The 6,539-nt window shown below is 38.9% G+C and overlaps 1 non-coding gene across 1 annotated transcript; it reads left to right on the top strand.

Moving 5' to 3' along the window:
* Positions 1 to 273: 273 nt before the first annotated feature.
* TRNAR-CCU lies at positions 274 to 346 on the top strand. The gene has a single exon. It is a non-coding gene; the product is annotated as a tRNA-Arg (tRNA).
* Positions 347 to 6,539: the final 6,193 nt, after the last annotated feature.

Below are 6,539 nucleotides of genomic sequence, written 5' to 3'. Positions count from 1 at the left end.
TTTGCGGAGGGGTATGACATAAGATTTTTTCTGGATGTCAGGGACTGTGTTCTCTTGAAATGACCTGTTTACTAATATGGAGACTGGATGTACAACAAAGTTAGTTGCAAGTTCGGAGCGTGGCCTAATGGTTAAGGTGCTTGCCTTATAAGCACAAGGTACTGGGTTTGAGCCTCACAAGGGATAATTGGCTAGGCTTAAAATGGCTCACAAGGGCAGGTAACCTAGTACTAATCTATGCACATAATTACAGAGAGTACCCTTCTTTGTCAGGCCCCAGTGGCCTAATGGATAAGGCATTGGCCTCCTAAGCCAGGGATTGTGGGTTTGAGTCCCATCTGGGGTGATATAATCTTGGTAAGTTTAAGGAACAGAGGAGCAAAGTTATCAGCAGAAGGGGAGCAAGTTTTCAGTTTGGTAATAAGAGATTTGATGTATGCAGTAGGGACAGGTTTAAGACAAAGCTGGGTGAAACTGGTACAGGGAAGGGAATCAGAATGGGTGAGGGAGGTGTTATGAGGTTTAGTTAACTTATTTATATAGCTGATGAAGAAGGTATTGAGAAAGGAGGCAATGTGTGTTGGTGAGCTGTTAGGACAGCGGCTTGGGAGTAGAAGGAGTGCATGAATATAAGAGATTGTTGATTAAATTCCCGAACGTGTTCATGTTGGAGTTGGGGTTATCTAGTGGTTTTTGATATATTATTTTTTGTCCAGATCGACTTGTTTCTTAGTTAGGTTCCTAAGTTCTCTATAGGTTTGGAGATGGCAATGGTAGTTTTTTTTTTTTTTTTTCAGGTTTGTCAGGTGCTGTCTCATTAAAGCATTAGTTTATGGGTGGATTGGGTTATCCTTGGAGCAAAGTTTGTTTTTGTTCTTATTTTCTAGTAGAGGCTAAAGAGTTTAGGATATTCAGGAAGGTGTTCTTAAATATGGAGACAGCCTCATTAAGAGGGAGGATTTAGAGACAGGACCAGCTAATAGAGAAGAGAAGAGAAGATTATTGAGGGTATTTGAGTCAGAAATTAGAGATATTATGGCTGTCTTTGTATTGGTGAGGTTTTAGCAGATGAGGTAAGTGTTGTAACACGTGGGTAGGGAGATGGTCACTGAGGGATTCAGGTAGACTGCTGGCATTGTGATACAGATTTGAGTTAGTGATGAGGATCCAGTCAAGGTTAGTGCTGTTATTTGTGTGTTTATTTATATGGGTGGGAGAGGTGATGGGTTGAGAGAATTTAAAGAGATTGATGCTAGTATTGGGAGAGTAGGAATTAAAGGAGCTCCAGTCAATATTGACATCGCCTAGGATGATAGTCTCATAAGAGATGTTTTGAGATGCCCAGGAGAAAAGGTGTTCAAGGCTAGGGATGTCTTTGCCAGGTGGGATATAAATTCATACTATGGCTAGATTTTTGTGATTGTTTAATTTACAGTTAGCAATACGAATTTCAGCTGTATGTAAGTTCAGAGGAGATGTAGGTAAAGGATAGAGAGAATGTTTGTCAGAGTATACAGTAGTGCAAAAATAAAACAAGTTACTGGTGAAAGCTCCAAACAAAGAAAGTATGTGGTCTCACTCTGGAAAAGCCAAACAATCCAAAATGCAGTCCAAGTCTATTCAGACCAAGCACGTTGTTAATGTCCCACAAGAAAAAGGCAATGATATATAAAATCAGGTTTATTTGGATCCTAAATCAGTTAGCACTTTCGCATACAGCTTTGTCAAACCAAACAATGACCCTACAAAACAGCAGCTTTTATACACATGCTCATTCATTAAAAATGCAACTAATTAAACAATCAATCATTAATTGAAACTCTTGGAGTTTCAACTTTCGTTTTATTGCCATTAGGAACAGCGTTTATGGTGCTTGGGTCATATATATGTTTTATATATATATATATATATATATATATATATATATATACACACATACATTCGATCTGTTGCAGTTTCAATCAGTTGTCATACACGTGTGCGCGCGCGTGTGTTTGTATGTATATATATATATATATATACACACACACACACACACACACACACACACACACACACACACACACACACACACACACACACATATAGGTGTACTTCAAATTATCTAAACAGCATATCAATATTCAAAATATCTAAAATGCAAAATTTCTAAACTCAAAATATTAACAAAAGTCAAAGTTTTACTGGAGAAGGGTTTATGCTCTTTCCCCACTGTTGTGTGACCACAAAGTTTGCATATATAATTAGTAGTGGGTGTGTGGGTATAACACATGGGTGGATGCAGGGGGCTTGTCCCTCCTGCAAAAGCAGGTGGAAAACAGACCTTATGATTGGGGGTAAGCCTATGGTCCCTGATTGGCTTATAGTTTGAACTGTTAGTTTGAGGAGAGGTCAAGTCCTTAATTAGAATAAGAGTCATGGAGTGGCTAATAGTCAAGCCAGCTGATGAGAGGGGAGGCCAAGTAACTCATTAGAATAAAAGTTATGGTTAATAGTCTCAAATTAGAATATGAGTCACTGACTGGTTAAGCTGTTACTACCACCATCTCCTTGTTAAGGAAAAGGGTCATTCACAATGTTATTATAAAAACTAAAAAACAAAAAGGCTTTTCCTTTTGTTTTTACTTGTTGTATTAGGGAAGAACCATCCACTCCACTGGGATTGGAGACCCTGTAAGGGGGCCTACTCCACAAAAAATAGCCTACGTTTTGTACAGACCTGTTTATAGAGGGAATACAAATGGTGGAGAAAAAGGTAAGGCAATATGTTCACAGACAGCAGTATGGTTGTACTTTATAAAATGCACCCATGGCTGTTGGACATTTCTTTTGAAGATGGGTGGATTTTAGGATTGCAAGTTCATCGAAAGAGTTCTGTATGCATTAAGTTAGGAGGAACAGATTTGGTGGATACTCAGTAAATGGACAGGTTGTAGTAACATTCTCCCGGGGTAGAACTGAGTATGGGTAGTGATACTTCCTCTTGCCAAGATAAGGTATTTGGTGATTAGGCTGCACAAGGGAATAGTAGTGGAGATTTGTAGATCATGCTTCAGGTCCACAGGTACACAAGGAGAGGTATAAAGGTTCATAAATCATGTGACACACACATATGGAGAGATAGAAGAGGGCAGTTGTGTAAATGAATAGTGAGAATAAGTAGATCCTTGGATGGTTCTGAGTTGACAGATATCAAGCATTACATGCCAGCACCAAGCATGGCACAGAAGTTAAGGGCACAGCAGGCAGTCAACTTAGGGGGATAGACTGGGAAAATGATGATGTTATTAATAACGGGAGTTTATGTAAAACATTGGTATACATAGTAACAAAGAGTTGAAAAAGTCTCTTGATTTTGTCAGTACAGAAGTATAAGACCTGGGTGTTGTGCTATTTTGCAGAAGTGGAAGTGTGACAAATGGTAACACATGGAATAAGGAGTACGAGAGGAAAAGGTGGAGATTTCAGGAAATAAAGACTCATGACAGCAGTGAGATTTTTTTACAGTATTTAGAAAGCAAAGGTGCAGAGGTAGCATTGTCGCCTCACAGCAAGAAGTTCTCCCATTCGATTCTCAGCTTGAGCGCCTTCTGTGTGGAGTCTGCATGTCTTCCCTGCAGTCAAGTGGCATTTGAAAGGCATGCGTAAATGGGCGTGCCTTTGTTGAAGGTTGGGCATCGAGCTGGCACTTCGGCACCATAAAAATCTACTGCCAATCATTAGCAGACCGGAGTTCCGCTGTGGCGGCCCCTAACCGGGAAAAGCCGAAAGAAGAACAACATTCAGAAAGCAAAGGAAATGCATTGTATGGAGAATAGAGACTGATTTTTGCACAGATTTGTTGCTTACATCAAGTGACTAAGAAAGGAAAGGTGAAAGGATACATTGTGGAGGTGGGCATGAAACATATTAACAAATGGGGCTGGGATAAGATCTACAGGGAAAAAAGGGCTGATTTATAGGGGCTTAGTGCACATTAAGGTATTAGAAGCAAATGTTTAGGGAGAGCTAGTGCACTGAACATATGTTATGGCAAACGGCAGGTTTTTGGAAGAAGTTTAAATAATAAACAAGGAATGTTAGAAAGGTAAGCCAGTTTTCAATCTTTAGATCACTTGCTGCATTGGTGCTACAGAACCACAAAAAAATAGACATAAGGGATTATAGGAGGCAGTGGCCTACTGCTATAGATAAAGGATCATATGAGGCAATGGCCTACAGTTAGAGACAAGGGATCACTGGAAGCAGTGGCCTACTGTTAGAGATAAGGGATCATGGGAGGCAGAAACCTACTGTTAGAGATAAGGAATCATGGGAAACCAGTAGCCTGATGCAAGTGCAGTGCTGTTTATACAAATAACTTTCATTACTGGTGGCATTGTTTGAAGATAAATAGGTTATACCAGTGAGTCCAAAAAGAACAGGCAGGGATTTATGTCAAGGAGGTGGAGGAAGGCTGGAATTTCAGTTCATATAAAGTGGAGTGTGAGAGGAGAGAGTGAATTTGTGAAGACAGAGTAGAGATGCTGCTATATGCAGCATGAATAAAGAAAAAAATAAAACAATGGAAGGGAGATAGCATGGTGATTGGAGGAAGAGATGTTAAACTCTGCTCCAGTGGCTTCGAGGTCTAAAGCCCTTACTATAGCCCTGGATTAGCACTGGAGTGGCATATGACTGATGGTGTAGCATGATAAAGGGCTGCTATGGCCCAGCCAAAAAGTGTATGATTAGCGACTCCAGCATTTGGCAGAGCAGCAGGGGAGGACAGGCATACCCATCCTAGGTGGGAGGGCACTGTTGATGACGATACCTAAGGGAAGGCATGGCCCATAGAGGGGCTTTGCCCTTAGATGTAATCAGCAAGCATGGGGAGGCAGGGAAAGAGAAGTGGGTTGGACATACAAAAAAAAAAAGTATAGGCAGCTAAGGGCACATTTAGGATCCACAGTTTACCAGCAATACTGGAGTAAGTCTAGAAAGGTAGGAGAATGGGTGATAGACTTGGTGTGGACATTAGACACTGGGGACCAGGCCAGTAAGATGAGGTCCAAGGGGACCAAAAAATATATAAAAAAGGAGAGGAGGGGAGCCATACAAGTTTCAGTAATTATGGATTAATAGGACCTAAGATCAGGGAAAATGTGATGAGGGTCGTGAACCTCTCCATCAAGTTAGACAATGTGGAGGGAGACTGGAGTGGACTTTGGTAACCTTTTACTATATATTTACTTGCAATCACCTTGAAATCTTTTTTTCCGCATGTACATGAAACTTTATCCTTTATTGAACATTAAGGCAGGTGACCTCATTTTGGGGCCTAGAGATAGTTTTAAAACTCCTTCTCTAGGTGGGTTTGGCCTGAGTAGGATGCTAGGGTGTGAATAGTAATCAGCACAATTCAAGCATTTTAAGAGGAAGGAACACTAATCATGTCTTGACTTTTTTTTCTGTCAACAAATAATGTGAGCATTTACATAAGTCTGAGGATATATGATTTGCGTGTTAATAATGAGGCTACAGATTTAGATACAAGAGAATGGTGATGAGTTGTGTGCAGAAGGCCCATCTGTGGTGAGGACAGGTTCATGCATCTTCTTTTGTAATTGTCAGTATTGGAAACTGGCACAAATGAAATTACATCAGATATTAATACTGTCTGAATCTTTTGCTAGTACACCCACTGGGACTGCACTTTCATGTGTATATGTCACAAATAAATAAAATTATTAGAAATAAATGTACAGTTGCACTCCTGATTATTTTTATGATTCATGTTTGCAACAATACTGCATTCCAGAATGAAAACATCTTCTATCTAGATGGCACTGGTGAATCATATCTAATAAGCCATCTGACTGTTTTACACCGGTATATTTTTTAGTATTTCATTGACAGTGTTTCTATTTATGAACAGAATATATGACGCATACAACAACACAAAAAAATTCAGTTTATGATTAGCTCATAAAATAAGATAATTACACTTTATATGTATGTAAAAGGAACTGTTCAAAGTGGAGCAGTACTTGACAGCATTACAAGATATATAGCAACAAAACAGATGATTTAACTTTTATTTATGAGAAATCCTGTATCATATGAGATTAATCATAACCTGAACACTAGCAGTATTTCTCAGGTAGCTTCAATTAATTTGTGTATAAAACAGAGAAGTGTAGTATATCTTCTTTCTGAAAAGTAAGCCAAAAGTTGAAGATTCCATAGAAAGCTTACATGTATGAGGTACAACTTTTAGTTTATTTATTTGATTTTGTTATTCATGGTAAGTCACTGATACCAATAGACCTTTGTTTCAAAACCCGCCTAATCCTAATTAAAGTTAGAATTGTAGAATAAAATAAAATAAAACAAAATACAGGCAAAAAGGTAGATACATACGCATGTAAAGCACTGAAAGGATATAGACAAAACTCAAACAGGATACAGATGTTCTAAGAAATGTTAAAGGGTTATTAATACAATAGCATGAAAAGTTGCATATCAAATTATATGAGATTAATAGAAATAGAACGGCT

This window comes from Protopterus annectens, chromosome 8.part0, assembly GCF_019279795.1.
Source record: "Protopterus annectens isolate FY-2018-M chromosome 8.part0, PAN1.0, whole genome shotgun sequence".
NCBI lineage: Eukaryota > Metazoa > Chordata > Ceratodontiformes > Protopteridae > Protopterus > Protopterus annectens.
The sequence above is the reverse complement of the archived record's forward strand: the minus strand, read 5'-3'. Positions and strand labels throughout refer to the sequence as shown.